The sequence below is a fragment of the Papaver somniferum genome, chromosome 1, assembly GCF_003573695.1.
Source record: "Papaver somniferum cultivar HN1 chromosome 1, ASM357369v1, whole genome shotgun sequence".
In the NCBI taxonomy this organism is placed as follows: domain Eukaryota; kingdom Viridiplantae; phylum Streptophyta; class Magnoliopsida; order Ranunculales; family Papaveraceae; genus Papaver; species Papaver somniferum.
Window position 1 is genome coordinate 183,438,533 of NC_039358.1, and position 18,781 is coordinate 183,457,313.

General features: G+C 36.3%; 1 long non-coding RNA gene across 1 annotated transcript; it reads left to right on the top strand.

The window, feature by feature from the left end:
* The first annotated feature begins 4,558 nt into the window (after positions 1-4,558).
* Positions 4,559-5,589, top strand: LOC113334465. The gene is made up of 2 exons (XR_003352822.1): positions 4,559-5,006; positions 5,139-5,589. It is a non-coding gene; the product is annotated as an uncharacterized LOC113334465 (long non-coding RNA).
* Positions 5,590-18,781: the final 13,192 nt, after the last annotated feature.

Consider the following 18,781-nt stretch of genomic DNA (forward strand, 5'->3'; position numbering starts at 1 on the left):
ATCGATTTGCTCTTAGTTGAAGTCTGTTGACATGTCTCAATTTGTGTTTGTACTTGTAACACTTTGATAGTTCATGACCCTTGAGTGAACAATATGAGCACGTCAATCTTGAATATAATTCAGGTATCTGAGATGTGCAAGCATCTAGACACATAGTAGAACCTGAAACATCATACACAGAGTTTCCAAAGAAGGGGTCAATTTTATCTTCCAGATTGGTTGAGTTTTCTTCTGAAAGAATATCAAGATTGATGTGTGTATTGCTACAATTATCAAAATCAATATTTTCACAAGAAGTGCAATACTTGATTTCTCGTCTTCATTAGAATCATAACTGTCAGACATTTCATCAAGAGTTGCAGCAAAACCTTTGTTCCCAGTGTATTTCTTTCGATTTGGACACTCATTTTCAAAATGACCAAAACCTTTACACTTGAAGAACTGAGGCATATCCTCGTCATAAGTTTCATCAATATCCCTATTTTTAGGAGGAACATGAGTATGAGGTTTATCTGACGACTTGGATTTATCTCTGGAAAACCGTTTACTTCTCTTCAAAAGAAGATCCCTAAACTGTCTTGTGATCAACGAGACTGACTTGTCAAGATCTTCATCTGATGAGTCAGCCTCAGAAAGATCATATTCAAAGAGATAAACACTTTTACTTTTATCAAGTAATTTAGTGTTCTTTAGTGCTTTGAAGGCAATATCCTTATTAGACTTGGACGTATGCTCATGATCAAAGATCTTTAGCTTCCCAACCAGAGTATTTGTGGAAAGCGTTGCGAGATTATTTCCTTCAACGATGGTATGCTTCTTAGAGTCGTATCTAGATGGCAGCGATCTGAGAATTTTCATCACAATGTCCTTTTCAGGAATAGTCTTACCCAATGCAAAAGATGCATTAACAATTTCAGACACTTTGTGATTAAACTCATCAAACGTTTCTTCATTTTCCATACGAAGGTTTTCCCAATCAGAACTAAGGTTTTGAAGCCTAGCTTCTTTCTCATTGGTATTTCCTTCAAATACGGTTTCTAAGATATCCCAGGCTTCTTTAGACTTAGTGCACATAGTCAAATGATGCTGAAGATCTGGGGTAATGGCATGAATGATAACATTTAATCCGTAAGCAAGAATTTCTTCTGGACTATATCTACCTATATCCTTCGATATAGATAAATCGCCTTTTTTATTAATCGTAGGATCATAGCCATTAACAACACGTACCCATGTTTGAAAATCACGAGTTTGAAGAAAAGCACGCATAGCAATTTTCCACCATAAGTAGTTTGAGCCATCGAAGACTGGTGGTACGTTTATCGAGATATAATTCTTGTCCATAGAGTCAGATCACTACAAACACAGACTTATAAGGTCTTTAAACGTGTTTGCCTGCTCTGATACCAATTGAAAAAGCGGGGGTACAACAACCACACCCAATATTTCGATTAGCAATCTATATGGACTAACTCCAATATACTTTCAAGATAATCAACTAGACTCAATCTTAATAAAGTATATCAAAGAGTTATATCACTCTTTCTCGATTCAATTCTTACTCAAGCATATAGAAATCTGCGAGTCTAATTGAATACAAGAGAAATCACTTGAACGGTACCAAAGACCAATGTTCAAAGATCAATCAACAACCAAAGGTCGGATTTCCCAATTGATTGATTTAAACACACAACCTGTGGTATTTCAATTATAAAGATAAACAATATAATGCGGAAAAGAAGTTTTGTTAACGAAGAAACCGCAAATGCAGGAAAAACCACGGGACCTAGTTCAGATTGAACACACACTGTATTAAGCCGCTTCAGACACTAGCCTACTACAAACTGACTTCGGTCTGGACTGTAGTTGAACCCCAATCAATCTCACACTGATCCAAGGTACAGTTGCGCTCCTTACGTCTCTGATCCCATCAGGATACTACGCACTTGATTTCCTTAGCTGATCTCACGCACAACTAAGAGTTGCTACGACCCAAAGTCGAAGACTTTAATAAACAAATTTATATCACACAGAAAAGTCTACGGTAATAGATAAATCAGTCTCCCACAGAAATACCTATGAGTTTTGTTCCGTCTTTTGATAAATCAAGGTGAACATGAACCAATTGATAACCCAGACTTATATTCCCGAAGAACGGCCTAGTATTATCAATCACCTCACAATAATATTAATCGACGCGACGAAAGAAGATATTGTGGAATCACAAACGATGAGACGAAGATGTTTGAGATTACTTTTATATCTTACCTATCGGAGATATCAATCTCAAGCCAATCGTTACGATTGTACTCAATACGATAGAAACAACAAGATCAGATCACACAACTACAAGAAAGTGGTATCGGTCTGGATTTACAATCCCAATGAAGTCTTCAAGTTGTCAACCTACAGGGTCTCAGTAGAAACCTAAGGTTAAAGGAGAATCAACTCTAGCTTATACAACTAGTATCACACAGGAGGTGTGGGGATTAGGTTTCCTAGTTGATAGAGTTATCCCTTATATAGTCTTTCAAATCAGGGTTTGCTATCAATGTTAGCTTAGTAACAAAGCATTCAATATTCGCCGTTATATGAAAACCTGATAGATTCAAGCTAATATCTTTCAACCGTTAGATCGAAAACTTAGCTTGTTACACACAAATGAAATGCACGTTTTAGGTTTGTGTAACCGTATCCAAACATGTACATCCGTTGGTTCAACAGTAGTTAACCAAATGGTTAGCCATATGATCACTTTCATATCAACCATATACTTCTTTACCATAACTAGTTCAAATGAACTAGTTAGAGAGTTGTTCAATTGCTTGGATCTTATAGAAGTATACAAGACACAATCGAAGCAAAAACGATTTGATTCACTCGAATCGCTTCATGAACTTTATAGCCACGGTTTGCAAACTTACATTCCTTGGTTAATATAAGTATAAGTTCACGAATAATCGTTTTCAGAAAATAACCAACCTAATTACGCGGACTAGGTACGCGGACTTAAGTACCCGGAATAAGTTTTTAAATAATTCACAAACTCCAGCATATTTTCTCGGGAAGAGAACCTCCGATAATACGCGGACTGGGTTCGCGGACTGGGTTCCTGGACTCTGTTCCGGTTTTCCTCAACAGCAAAGTACGCATACTTTGGTTCAAGGAATAAGGACTTATACATGTATGTGTTTCCACACAATGCTTATATCCAACAATGGTTATATAATCTAAACTCTCATTTCAATCATTGAAACGTTCTTAGAGGACGTTATATAGTTGTTATTCACAAACCATTTTTCGTCAAAGCCATTTTCAAGTGATTGAAACATAATATGACTTTCATCACTAGGTAAAGATGAACTTGGCTAAAGCGAAAGCTTACCAACACATATTTCGAGAAATAAATAAGCGAGATAAACTCGGCTCGAAATAGCAAATGTGTATAATCAAAGTCTATATAGCAAAACGACTTTTATCTCAAGATAGGAGATAGAGTAGATAGACTTTTGAGTGATAGATAAGTTCAAGTCTCCACATACCTTTTAGTCTATGAAGTTCCACCAGTTCCTTGAGTAGTTCTTCGTCTTGTATGATGATCGTCATGGAGTTCTTGAGCTCAACTACACTTTCTATCCTAGTCCGAGACTTAGCTATAGTAGACTAGAAATCAAGACTTATAGTTTTGATCACTAACATTGACAAACATTCTTGAGATAGCAACGCATGTGAGTTCGAACGAGCAGTGCTCTAACATAAATCATATCACTTGATTTTTGGTAGAAATTAGATGGAGAGGTTTTAGAAACTTGGTTTAAATGAGTGAAGTAATGAACAAACAAATATTTCCGAGTCTTCAAATCATAAAAAAAGGATTACATGCAAAAATTCAGCTGGAAATTTTCATCATGGCCAATTCTGGAAATGGAAATGCCGCATGGATTAAGTATAACGACCATGCCGGCAGCCGTTAAATCGGCAGGGTCTTCATCGTTATATCTATGCTGGATGCTGTATACCCCAGATTTAACCAAAAGAAGCAGAACGTGTGAGTGTATATGGAAACAGTAAAACTGAGAACTCGCACCCTTAGTAAACACTCGTATCCATACATTATTGTGTACCAAACTACAAAAGTCGACCAGAAAGAACTTTCAGATCAGAAAATGAATCCAAATACTCACTTCTTGCTTAAGGATAATGTGAGGCATCCACTGTTCAAGAACGGGGTATAATCTCAAATGTGCAAGAGGCATCAGCTTGGTGATGTTTATCAATGCTGAATGGACCCGATCAAGAACTTGTTCCCTTTTCACAATGCCACGAGGTTTATTCAGCTGGTTAACAAAAGACTGGTGCGGCATAAAATTGTTAACAAGCATGTCCAAAGAAGAGTCGAGATATCGTCAGCATGGTGTGTATAAAAAGAACTATGCCGACACATTTTCACCTACCAGAGTATATTCTTATGGATATACTATCCACATAGCTTGAGCTTGTATACAATGCCGGAACCGCTTACAAAATTCACAGAAAAAAAAAGCGCAGAAGATGGGTACTAACACTTGCAGTGCCGGCATTATGGGTGATTTATCGAGCAAGCCGGAAGACTTTGCCAGTTTTGTGTATTTTCCGTCCAACAATACCGGCACAAGGTTTTCAAATTGAGAAGACTTTAAAGCTTATTTTCTTGTGCCGGCATTACGGGTTTCATACTAAATCAATACCGGAAACATGTATCGGCGTAGTATATAAAGGAACTTCAATGCCGACTTTGAATGAAGTTTAAACATAAAACTTAGTTTACTGAAACCGAAATATTAAACATTTTTACACCATAATATGATTAAAGTTAAAAAAAGAAAAGAAAACGTAACTTTGTATACACAGTCGAAACATCTTTACTCTGTAGAATTTGTTTTGCTATAAATAAAGTTATTGTTCGTCAAGCTAAATATAATCAGTCCTCATATTTCAGCTAGCCATGGAAGAAGAGATTTTTGAAGGTAATCCAATCTCAAACTCCACTCTCATTTCAGTAATATCTTTTGTTTTTATGCATTTAGCTTAGTGATTCTTAGCTGAAGGTTTCTAAGTCATCGTGACTTAATCGTTTTTTGCCACAATATTTCTAGCAGTTGGAGAGCACAATAATCGTGTGTATTCCTGATAAAAGAAATTGGAGAAGCGTATTAGGGACTGGACATTGGAGATGGATACCCATTTGATGCAGCTATTGTTCGTGACTGCAAAGTAGTTGTGAGTTGTCACAATATCGAATGAAAAACGACGAACCCAACAGCTCATGCTGAGGTGACTGCCATTAGGAAGGTAATTGTACATACGCAGAAATAAGTGGATTTGGAAGTAAACACTCTAGGAGATAAGAATGTTTTCGATTTTGCAAAAAAGTATGCGAAACTAAAGATGCTAGTTCACGTCTCAACAGGTGATCGAGATAGGTAAAGGTAGCATAGAGTTTACAGAGTGGTTTGGTTGTGATGATCAAGACTAATATACTTGATAAGTTTGTAATGTGATATGATAATAAAACATTGTCCCTGTTAGAACATTGCTCGGTCGAATTCACATGCGTTGTTATCTCTAGCATGTTTGTCAATGTTAGTGATCAAAACTATAAGTCTTGATTTCTAGCCTATTTATAGATGTCTCGGACTAGGATATAGATAGTGTAGTTGAGCTTAGATCTCTCGGCGTTCATCTCTTGAAGACGAAGAACTACTAAGGGGAGCTTGTGGAACTTCTTCGACAAAAGGGTATGTGGAGACTTGAACTCATCTAACATTTGGAAAGTCTATTTCTACCATCTCCTATATTAAGACATGAGTCGTGTTACAATATAGTTTTCTTTATCCACATTTGAGATTTCGAGCTGAGTATATCTCGCTTACATATTTCTCGAAATATGTGTTGGTAAGCTTTCGCTTCGACCAAGTTCATCTTATATCATGAGAAAATTTCCGAGTAACATCTTACATGGTCTGTGTGATACAATCGTTTGATGTTGGCTTGGAATGTTTCGATAATGATTATTTCAATATCTTGAAAAGGGCTTTGATGCTAATAGTGTGTGAAAACGGCTATTGTCATTATAGAAGAATGTTTCAATGATTCAAATAAAGAGTTGATGATGCAACCATCTTTGGATATAAGCATATATAGTGTGTTCGCACATTAGTGTATAAATCCATAAACCGGGAACCAAGAGTATGCATATGTGTGTATACGAAATTGGTGAAGGAAACAAGATAAGTATGCGTACCCGTACGCATACTGGCGGAAGTTTTCGAACCAAAAATATCTGCTGAGTTTGGGAATTACAAACTCCTAAACTAGTCACCTTAAGTATGCGTACCCGTACGCATACTGGCGGAAGTTTTCGAACCGAAAATTTCTGCTGAGTTTGGAAACTTAACAAACTCAAAATCCGGTTGCTTAAGTATGCATACTTAAGCTGGTTACTTTGTCAAATCGGTCAGTTCATGAACTTAAACATTTGAATCATAAGGAATGCAATCTTTGCAAACCGTGGCTATAATGTTCATGATTGATTCAAGTGAATCAAACCTATTTGGTTTCGATTGTGTTTTCTATACAATTAAGCAACTCTTTAACTAGTAACATTTGAGTCATTTGAACTAGTTATGGTTAAGATGAATAAGGTTGATATGAGAGTAATCATATGGCTAACTGATAGACGCATTTATGTGTCTATTTTGTTCTCAATATTCTGTATTGTTAGACTCGATTAAGTACTTATTGTGTTATTTTGTGTTTTTGTAGATGTTTTTAGAGAAATAAGCCTTTGCGGCGAAATGAGATCGAAAAGTAGTGTTTTACACCCCAGGATAATGTACCGGAGGCACCTCAGAAATGCACCGGAAGCATCCCAGAAATGTACCGGAGGAACCCAGAAAAATTACTATTTCCACCCCAATTGCTAAAGGGACACCCGTACAGGATTAGGGGGAGGACACTTTTCTTCTCATAATTCAAATTTTGGAAAAAGGCGGGAAAATATTTCTTCTCACTGGCAGTTGGGTCGATCGATTTTTGGAGGGGTTAGAGTTCGATTAAACCTCTGATTTTCAATGGGTATTTGTGATATGGATAGAGGAAGACATTTTGGGTGTTAGGATCGATTATAATTTGCTGGAATCATCGCAATCAAGAAATCAGGAAGCACGTTCAAGAAATGAATATCACACGATCACATCAAATTTAGACGTGTACTCATGTGTTTGGAGAGTGTTGAATCAATTCTACAGCGTGTAAGATCATGTTTGGAGTGTTTATACATCATTTCAGCGCGTGGAGAGCTAATTAAAGGAAGAAAATATCCAAAAAATATTTTCTCTTTAAGCCGAGTAAAGAGAGAATTATCTTGAGTTATGGCGTGATTAAATGAGGCTGAGGAGTATAAATAGATTTCTGGTATCACAAAGAAGGGGTGTCGAGAGTCTGGGGGGCTGAGGAGAGCCAGAGAAGAAGAAATTCGAGTTTTCCCAAACTCGGTTTCTGCTGCTGTTGATGATGATGAACATGAAGAACACGAAGAACGGACCTGCACCAGCAGTCGTTTTTCTACAGTAATAACGACTCACACTTGTGGGTCGTGCATCAGGCAGTCTTATTTGCCACAGCGTTTGAGACACAGCTGCAGCAGTCTTATTTTGTCACTGAGGGTCGTAGTTATCTGGTTTTATTGTATTTCTCATATTCTCATCATTTGTAAACCATTTTTGAGCATCAATGAAATTCTTTGAGAGGTTTTCCAACATGATGAGCAGCTAATTCTCTCGTAACCAAGGCAATGGATGAAGCTATTCACACATGAACAATGGGTAACTATTTCATTTTCTCTAATATTTAATTATAATTCACTCAATCACTGCTTTTGCAGAGTTCTTAAAAGTTTACATAATTTTCTTCATTAGTTGTGATTCAATTAGATAGGTTATGCTTTGGTTAGATAATCTATGCTTAAGGGATACAATTAATTTTTGAGAATATGTTTGATTATTTGTGGATTAAGAAATAAAGGATTAAAAGGATAATTAGAGTTATGAAATATTTGACATCATTCATGTGTAATAGTGGATTCTAGTGTCTTGGTTACCTCTCGCCCACTTTGTTAATATTTTTGTATATAATTTTATTAAATCTTCACAAGTCCGAGAGTTTGAACCGCATTACTACAACAACAATCAAAAATTTAATCATTTTGGCGCCGCCGACGCGGATTTGTGCTTAGGTAGAATTTTTAGGTTTTTTTTTATTTCATTTGTTCTTTTTACGTTTCTTTGGGTGTGTCTTTGTATTACAGGTTTGAAGTTGGATACGAAAGACTTGGAATCAAAGCTTAAAGCTAAAAGAGAAGGAAAAAGACAAAGCAAAAAAAAAAAAAAAAAAAGCGAAAGAAAAATTAAAAAAAAAAGAGAGAGAGATTTATTTTTATTTTTTATTTTTTTTAGAGACCTTCCATTTTTTGTAATTATTATTTTTTTTTTTTTTTTTATTTCTTTTTTGCACTTTATTTGGACTTTGGACTTGGACAATTATTTTTTTTTAAACCCTAAGGAAGGGTACATTAAATATAAAACTGTTTGCAGGGAAGGACGACGATTACAATATCGTCTCGGCCCCTCGGGTTCGCACATGACATAGGAGTCGTGGCCCGAGTCGACTTCAGCGGTTCTTCGCCCGTCTGGTACGGGAGGTAAGCTTTCGAAACACCCGTGAATCCCCTGTCAGCGGGTTTATTGTATGCCTTAAGGTGAATATATGCTGAGGATTTGAATACGGTTGTTTTAATTTCCTAGTAAAGGGCAAGGCCTGGCCAAATTAAGATAAGGACTCGGATTTCATCACCGTTTCCTTCTTGCCCGCCTTAGGAAAACGAAACCAAACGCGAACCTAAGCTTAAAATTTTGACTAGAACGAGACCTATAGGGTAACGAGCTTAATAGGAAAGTCGTTCGAAAAATATTGGTTACTCTTTTAGCATACTTCGAAGTTCATGATGGTTTCTGTGAGTTGAATGCGTGACTGCGCCGCCTTGTGATAGCGGTGAGGCCTTGGGTATCAAAGCTCCACTGAGCTTCCCTCGCCTCAATTCAACTTACTTTGACTCGGATTGATTCCAGAGGGGTTTGCTTAAATTGTAACGAATTCCCTTTCGAAGGATTAGAAGCTGGTCTAGAAACAATCTAAGTGGAGCCATCATGCTTGTTGTTTGCTAGATTTTATAGGTTTGATTTGGTCGAGTCAGCCTTGTTTGTGATTGTGTAGAATTCCCTTGCAATTAAGAATGTCGAACTGGTATGATAGAAGCCAATACAATGATTATCGACCTGAATTTGAATATGGACATCATCCTTTTTGACCATGTTGGGAATAGTGGTTGGGAACGCCATCATTTGGAAGGATATGGGTCATACCCTGGTGAGCCCAATTACTATCCACACATGCATCAGTCTTACGAGCAAGAAGATTATAGTACTAGTTCTTCGTCTCTAGAGGATACAATCAAACTATTGAAAAGTAGTCCTTTTTATGATCCCTCTGTTCCTATTCCTCCTTTAGAAGAGTCCCTCAGGGAGTTAGCTGAGTCGACGCGTAAGTTAGCTGAGATGAATAGTGTAATTCTAGACGAAAGAACTACAATAATGAGTGAACTTTCTATAGAGGAATCCCTCAAGCTGATGGCTGAGACGAACGAAAGACTTGCTCGAAATAATCTTACTTTCCAATATAGTGTTTCCAATAATACCCTTAAAAATGAGGATAGTTATTTTCATAATCAAGATGACAGGTTAGAATTGGTAGCACTACTTGTTTTGATGAGGTTCGATCTTTTTCATGTTATTATGATGAGATAGTGTTGATGAGAACATAAATGTAGGAGTGATCAGGAAATGGTTACTCCAATTGAGCTTTACAATGATAATATTATTTCTAGTTCAAATCCAAATAATTTTAATAATTATTCACCTATTCAAAAGGACGAGGATTTGACTAGAGATACCCTCGTTTTAGACGATGTAGTATTTCCTGTTTACAAAGCCGATAATGATTTAGAGGAACGAGTTTATTCTGAGAATAATGTTTTAGAGTCTAGCGATTTAGAAACAATAGTCTTAGACGAAGAAGATGAACTCGTAGAGATGAGTGAGGATGAACCTGACTTAGAAGAATCAATTGACCATTTCCAGGAATCTGATGACCTAGAAATTAGGGAAGTTGTGACTAGTCTTTCTAGAGACACAGAAAACTCTAAGTTTGGGGGTGATTATCATTCTCCATGTGCTTTAACTCTTAGAAAGTTCCCTCGTGTAGGACTTGACATTTATGCCTCAACCATATTACAAGATTATCTTCATACATGTTTTCCCGAACCTAATGATGTCCATAGAGAAGCTCAGTTGTTAGAAACCCATCCTCTGGTTGATATGGTTAACCCAGGCTATGATACCAAGATTGACTTTGTTTTCCCACCAAAAACTTTTTCCCAATTGTGGGAACATATGATTTTCAGATGTGTCGGATATTAAGTTTTGAGACTAAACCTAATTACTTTAGGATATTAGGGTCGACACATTTTCTTAAGAATGACCATTATTATGGTCAACTTTGTGAGTCAATCTAATTGACTTAGAGGATCCCCAATTATTCAGGTTGTTGTTATGTGCTTCTAAGTTCTTAGTTGAGTTTTTCCAGACTCTAATACCTGAACCGGATCTTAGCTTTGAGGAAATCCAACCGATGAAAACCTTTTATAGACCCTTATAGAGCCTGAACCTGAACCACAACTAGATGTAGTTGTCTTAAACAAGGGTATGTTCGGTATCTTTTTTGTCTGTTGCAGTTTCCTCTTCTTGTGGGTAACTTTTTGATCCAGATGACCCACAGTTATTCCGGCTACTTCTATATGATTCTATGGTGACTAATCCTTCAGTCTGGCTGAAGACTTTAAACTTAGCACTTCTTGGGAGGTAACCCAATATTCATGCGACATGGTAATATCTTTCCTTATCTCTTTTGCTTCATTGGTAACAGTTTCTCCTTGTTCATGCTTTTAATTTTATCTTTAGAACATCGAGGACAATGTTAGATTTAAGTTTGGGGGTATGGGAGAAACTTTTTAGTTGCACTTTTGAAACTTCTAGCGTCACATGGTATCCGGTTAGCTAAGTTTACATACTGTTTCTCACCGAAAAGATAGAAATTGGAATGCTAGAGATAACAACTTATTGAGACATTAGAGAAAAAGACATTGAGATCCTTGAAATTCAGGAGAGAACTTGTTCCTTTTAGAGGGTAACCGTGATGGACCTAACCATACATGATGGAAAGGCAAGTAGGTCAGGAAATGCCAGAAAGACAAAGCAACCTCACAATGTAGTCTTAGTTACTGGATTGCGACTCTCTCTCAGTAGAAACTTATCATCATCAACAAGCGGAGCGACATCAAAATCTATGAAGAAAGTGAAGACGTTTTAGGTTTAGAAGCAACAATAGAAGAGAATAATTCAAAAATCAAAGTTGAAGTTATAAGAGCAAATGATATAAGTTGTTAGAATCCATGATACCAAGACATCACAAGTTGCGAAGATCCAAGTTTTGAAAGTCCTTCTCTCATGGCCATGTAAATTTTTGTCTTGTAATTTTTTGTTCAAAAAAAAAAAAAAAAAAGAAACATCATTACGTTCTTTTTGTTCAATAAGGCCATAGGGAAGAAGAAATTTATAAGTCAAGTAAGAAATCGAAGAGAAGAGTTAATTGTCAAGGTTCTATGAGGTTCGAGAGTTTATCATCAACAGTTGAAGACCGAAGAAGACGTTATTTCTACTGAGCACTGTGAGAGAGTCGAAGAAAGATGCATTTTGGTTGCTTTGTTAGTCTGCTTTCAATCTGGCACAAAATCTTTCTAGCACTGGTTTAACTCATCACACGTAATTAGTCCAGCTGTGTAGCAGATGTCCCTCTCATTTTTATCTCTCTCCTAATCTTATCCATATGTAAAGCAGCGGACGCATCTTACAATGTTTATCTAGCTGTGTAGCGGATATCTCTTTATCTAGCAGTCGTGTGGATGTGTCTCCCCTTTTCTTCAGTCAGCTTTAGAGCTGACACCTTTAATTTCTCTGGCATTCTACTTACTTGGAGATAGGTTGAGAATATGTATGTCCTCATAGCTCTTTGGATACTTGTGACCAATTAGGAGTAATGGTTTTGTGGGCAAACCTCTGGTAAACCCTCCCGAGATTAACTCGGTTTTATTTATTTTTTTATTAGTTTTGCTCGAGGACTAGCAAATAATAAGTTTGGGGGTATTTGATAGACGCATTTATGTGTCTATTTTGTTCTCAATATTCTGTATTGTTAGACTCGATTAAGTACTTATTGTGTTATTTTGTGTTTTTGTAAATGTTTTTAGAGAAATAAGCCTTTGCGGCAAAATGAGCTCGAAAAGTAGTGTTTTACACCCTAGGATAATGTACCGGAGGCACCTCAGAAATGCACCGGAAGCGTCCCAGAAATGTACCGGAGGAACCCAGAAAAATTACTATATCCACCCCAAAATTACTATTTCCACCCCAATTGCTAAAGGGACACCCGTACAGGATTAGGGGGAGGACACTTTTCTTCTCATAATTCAAATTTTGGAAAAAGGCGGGAAAATATTTCTTCTCACTGGCAGTTGGGTCGATCGATTTTTGGAGGGGTTAGAGTTCGATTAAACCTCTGATTTTCAATGGGTATTTGTGATATGGATAGAGGAAGACATTTTGGGTGTTAGGATCGATCATAATTGGCTGGAATCATCGCAATCAAGAAATCAGGAAGAACGTTCAAGAAATGAATATCACACGATCACATCAAATTTAGACGTGTACTCATGTGTTTGGAGAGTGTTGAATCAATTCTACAGCGTGTAAGATCATGTTTGGAGTGTTTATACATCATTTCAGCGCGTGGAGATCTAATTAAAGGAAGAAAATATCCAAAAAATATTTTCTCTTTAAGCCGAGTAAAGAGAGAATTATCTTGAGTTATGGCGTGATTAAATGAGGCTGAGGAGTATAAATAGATTTCTGGTATCACAGAGAAGGGGTGTCGAGAGTCTGGAGGGCTGAGGAGAGCCAGAAAAGAAGAAATTCGAGTTTTCCCAAACTCGGTTTCTGTTGCTGCTGCTGCTGATGAACATGAAGAACACGAAGAACGGACCTGCACCAGCAGTCGTTTTTCTACAGTAATAACGACTCACACTTGTGGGTCGTACATTAGGCAGTCTTATTTGCCACAGCGTTTGCGACACAGCTGCAACAGTCTTATTTTGTCACTGAGGGTCGTAGTTCTTTGGTTTTATTGTATTTCTCATATTATCATCATTTGTAAACCATTTTTGAGCATCAATGAAATTCTTTGAGAGGTTTTCCAACATGATGAGCAGCTAATTCTCTCGTAACCAAGGCAATGGATGAAGCTATTCACACATGAACAATGGGTAACTATTTCATTTTCTCTAATATGTAATTATAATTCACTCAATCACTGCTTTTGCAGATTTCTTAAAAGTTTACATAATTTTCTTCATTAGTTGTGATTCAATTAGATAGGTTATGTTTTGGTTAGATAATATATGCTTAAGGGATACAATTAATTTTTGAGAATATGTTTGATTATTTTTGGATTAAGAAATAAAGGATTAAAAGGATAATTAGAGTTATGAAATATTTGACATCATTCATGTGTAATAGTGGATTCTAGTGTCTTGGTTACCTCTCTCCCACTTTGTTAATATTTTTGTATATAATTTTATTAAATCTTTAAATTTAATCTTCACAAGTCTGAGAGTTTGAACCTCATTACTACAACAACAATCAAAAATTTAATCACTAACCTCGGTTAACTATTTGTGAACCAACCTGGTGTACACGTTTAGGTACAGTTACATAAACCTAAATGAGGGTACATTGCATTTGTGTGTAACAAGCTAAGTTCGATCTAACGGTTGAAAGATATTAGCTTGGTTGAATCAGGTTTTTCATCTAACGGTGAATATTGAATACTTTGTTACCAAGGTAACTTGGATTGCAAACCCTGATTTGAAAACTATATAAAGGAGAACTCTAGCAACTGGGAAACCTAATCCCCACACCTCTTGTGTGTTACTAGTTGCATAACTAGAGTCGATTCTCCTTTAACCTTAGGTTCCTTCTCGAGACCATGTAGGTTAACGACTTGAAGACTTCATTGGGATTGTGAAGCCAGGCCCAACTATTATCTTTGTAGTTGCGTGATCTGATCTTGCTGTTTCTATCGTGTTGAGTGCAATTGAAATAATTAGCTCGAGATTTTATATCTCCGATAGGCAAGATAGAAAAGTAATCACAAACACTTCGTCTCATCGTTTGTGACTCCACAATAACTTGTTTCGCTAGTCGATTAAGTTTATTGTGAGGTGATTGATAATTCTGGGTTGTTTTTCGGGAATATAAGTCCGGGTTATCAATTGGTTCTTGTTCACCTTGATTTATCAAAAGCCGGAACAAAAACTCTTGGATATTTCTGTGGGAGACAGATTTATTCAATCCTATAGACTTTTTTGTGTGAGACAGATTTGTCTATTAAGTCTTCGACTTTGGGTCGTAGCAACTCTTGGTTGTGGGTGAGATCAGCTAAGGGAATCAAGTGCGTAGTATCCTGCTGGGATCAGAGACGTAAGGAGCGCAACTGTACCTTGAATCAGTGTGAGATTGATTAGGGTTCAACTCCAGTCCAGTCCGAAGTTAATTGGTAGTAGGCTAGTGTCTGTAGCGGCTTAATACAGTGTGGTGTTCAATATGGACTAGGTTCCGGGGTTTTTATGCATTTGCGGTTTCCTCGTTAACAAAATTCTGGTGTCTGTGTTATTTCTTTTCCGCATTATATTTTGTTATATAATTGAAATATCACAGGCTGTGCGTTAAGATCAATCAATTAGAATATCCAACCTTGGGTTGTTTATTTAATTGATTGCCACTTGAACATTTATCTTTGGTACCGTTCAAGTTACTCCTCTTATTCAATCGGGCTCGCAGATTTCTATTTGATGATTGCGGATTGAATTAAGAGTTAGAGATATTAAACTCTTTGATATACTTTATTCTAGATTGAGTCTGACTATCTAGTTGATTCTCTAGAAAGTGTATTGGAGTAAGTCCTCTCAGATTGCCAATCGAATTGTTGGATGTAGTTGTTAGACCCCCGCATTTTCAATTGGGATCAGAGCAGGCAAACACTATAAACCTAATAAGTGTGTGTTTGTTTGATCCTTAAAAATTGCCCAATGGGAATTTTCTTTGGAAAACTTGCTCTTGGCATCTGTAACGCACGCCATAAATCTTAAAGATTGTTCAAATATTATTATGGACAAAGCCTCCAGTTTCTCATGATAATCTCATTTGATCTAAGGTCTTGAAAAACTTAGATGATGATAAACATTCTAAAGAAAAAATTAAAAAGAAGGGAAGATTGAGAAAACGTTCATTACGCTCAAAGATATCGACTCTCACTAGATTAAGTCTTAATCTTTTTGAGAAATACTATCGTAATGGATCAATTGACAAATATCTATTTAGAGCTTTTGAAAGCGTTTTTAGATTCTTAGAAAAACTTAATTCTGTTAAGTTTAAGAATCGACCCGATAAAGTTCAGTACATGTAAAATTATGGAATAATGATGTACGAACTGAACACGCTGTCAACACAAGTAGATCCAATACGAGTTCTCATGTTTTTGACACAAGGTCAAGGTATCGGAAGAATCTTCTTTCTAGTCATATGAAAAGGAAGATAGAAAGCGCTGACAACCCTGATTATCATCATTATTTTGATTATATCACTGGGACTGCTCACAAATATCAACCAGAAATGTTGCATGAGAATCTCTCTGCACATCGTGCCACTTAGTAAAAAGCTTGGCATTACCCCATTTGTATATATCTTGAGATGGGGCAAGAAATGGTTTGATTTGTGAATAGTTGGGTTAAAAGTTTATTCTGTCATTCTAGAATAATTAAGTAAGCTTTCTACTGCATCCGTCTCATCTCTCAAATTGTGGTTTCACGGGTTGCTCTACCTTGGTGTGTGAACATCAAAGGAAATCCTACATTCCTTTTGTGGGTCGCGGTTCATAAACGGGTCCAATCCCATTTGTGGGTATATAAAGAAGAAAGTACGCGTACCTTCATCTTCATCCCATTATTCTGCGTACGTGAACTTTCTAGGGTTCATGAAATTCCTCCATTAATTTCCTAGGAGGAAAATAAGACAAAGGGGTGTTCAAGGTTCATTCCAAGTAAGTGATTTCCTCTTGTTTTCCCTTCCAATTTCTAGATATCGTGATGAATTTCAAAGCTTCAAAAAGGATTTCATAAAACTTGGGTTCTTCATCTTCTAGCATGAATTCTCATATAGATCAAGATTCTCTTAAGATTAGATTTTTCAATGACTCTTGTGCTAGAGTTTTTGAAAGGATTTCATCTAATGGATTTATTCTAGAAAAGAAATTGGATTTTTCTAGTGGATATAAAGAGGATTTAATTTGTTTTGAAAAGTTTAAGCTTGGAAACATCTTTGATGGTCTTGGTGAAGGATTTAATACTCTTACTAGAATCTTTTATGCCAACATTTATGATATTGATATTGAAGACATGGAATTCAAGACCATGGTTAATAGACAAAGGGTTCACGTAACTAGAGAGTTAATTTCAAAGATTACTAATATTCCTCTTGGGAATTATCGCCTTCCAAGACCTTGTCATGAACGTCCCTCTTACGAAACCATCTCCATTGGTCTATGTGGTAAGAGTGTAGCTTGGAATGAAGGTAAGCTTCCTACCAATGATATTAGTCTTGCCTTGACGTCTTTTGCTAAACTTGGAATATCTAATCTTTGTCCCTCCATGATTGAGAATTCTCGTTGGAGTCGTGAGTTTGCGGAATTGGTATATTTCCTTGTGTTGGATTTTCAAAGTCTCGACATTTGTGGTTTCATCATTTTTCAAATGGTATCGATGACATCCTCCAACAAGAATCTAGGATTTCCTTGCTTTATTGAGCGAATTTGTCGCACTTTCGATATAGATCCAATTGGGAACTCCATTGGTTCTCCCAAACTTGTCTGACCTTTTACCTTCAATCGCATGAAGCAGAATGCTTGCAAGAGACAAAGGTTCAACACACTTGATGGCTCATGTGATTCCTCTTCCATGAATCTTCTTCATCAAATTCACAAAGATGTTTGTAAGATCAATGCCAAAGTAAGGTGTGTTCAAGAACAACTACTTGTAATTGCTACCAAGTTTCCAGATATCAAGGATGACACTCTTATGGTTTCGGATGATGAAGATGTTGACTAATCTTTCCGTGACTTTTCTCTCGTTGTTTTGAGAAATGTTTTTCTAGTAAATCTTCTTTTTATGTTTTGTAGAAGAATAACTAGGGGTTTGGAATAGCCATTATTGTGAGTACACATAGCTATGTCCAACGATTTTCATCTTCTATGCTTTTTTAAATTTATTATTTAAATTCTAAGTCTTTGGAAGATGATTTTTGCAATTTTAATATTTATGATTTTATATATTGCAAATTGTTATGGATATGTTGTTTACGTCCGTGAACCTGTGACTGTCCCATACTTGTTCAAAAGTTATCTCTATTATGTCAGTATAAATGTATTGATAGAAGATAGAATGAACTTTTGACATTACAAAAGTTAAAGCCTTTTATGTCATTGTTTTGATGGAAGAAAGGATAAAACTTTTGTGTACAAGGATTAAGCCTATTGTATGTCATTGTGCAAATAGTGATGGAAAATAGGATGAATCCTTGTCTATCCCGCAGTATTGGTCGATCTCCGATCCACATTTTTGTGCATATACTGTGTTGCTCCGTAATTTCTCTTATGTTTGAGCATGACCAACTAAATTGATCATGGTTATTTTAGTTGTTGCTCCGTAAGTTCTCTTATGTCGAGCATGACCAATTGAATTGATCACGCTGTGGTTAATTTAGTTGTGTAATTCCAATTGAGTTAATTATGAGTTTTCTTGTTGTTAATTTAATTGTGCATTTCTATTGGATTAATCATGAATTCTTTTGTGGATAATTCAATTGAATACTTTGGATTCAAATTCATGTTTTCATGTGATTTGATTTTGTCCAAAGAAATCCTTCTTTTCTTGTGAAAGTAAGGTCGCCTTTGTTTTTCCTTCGGGGATGACATTTTATGGGGGAGAGTTCATATTTGTGATATCCCTAGTCCTTAATAAGTTGTTTATGGACTAGTTTTGGGTACGGTTTTAAAATTCTTGGGCGTAACTAACCCTCTCCTGGACAACTGGCCCTATAAAGAAGCTATATTTATGGTATAATTTCCATCATATTTTAAGTTAGGGTTTTCTTTTGTGATATCCTATTTTCACTAAAACTTAAGAGAGGAAGAATGTTGTCAAAAAGGAAAAGAAAAAGGAGGAAGGAATAGTCTTGATAGAAGAAAGGATTTGGCTTTGTTCTTTGGCGATAGATTCATGTAGGTTTTCTAGCCCTTATGCTCTTTACTATATGGTCTGATAAATCCTAAAAATTTCTATGAAATTGTGAAAAGAGAAAAAGGAGGAGGGTTTTAAGTTATTGATTTTTATTTCAGAAACTTCAAAGTGACGTACAGGTGTTTGAGGGTGAAAACAGTTTTTGCTGATTTTGGTAATTTC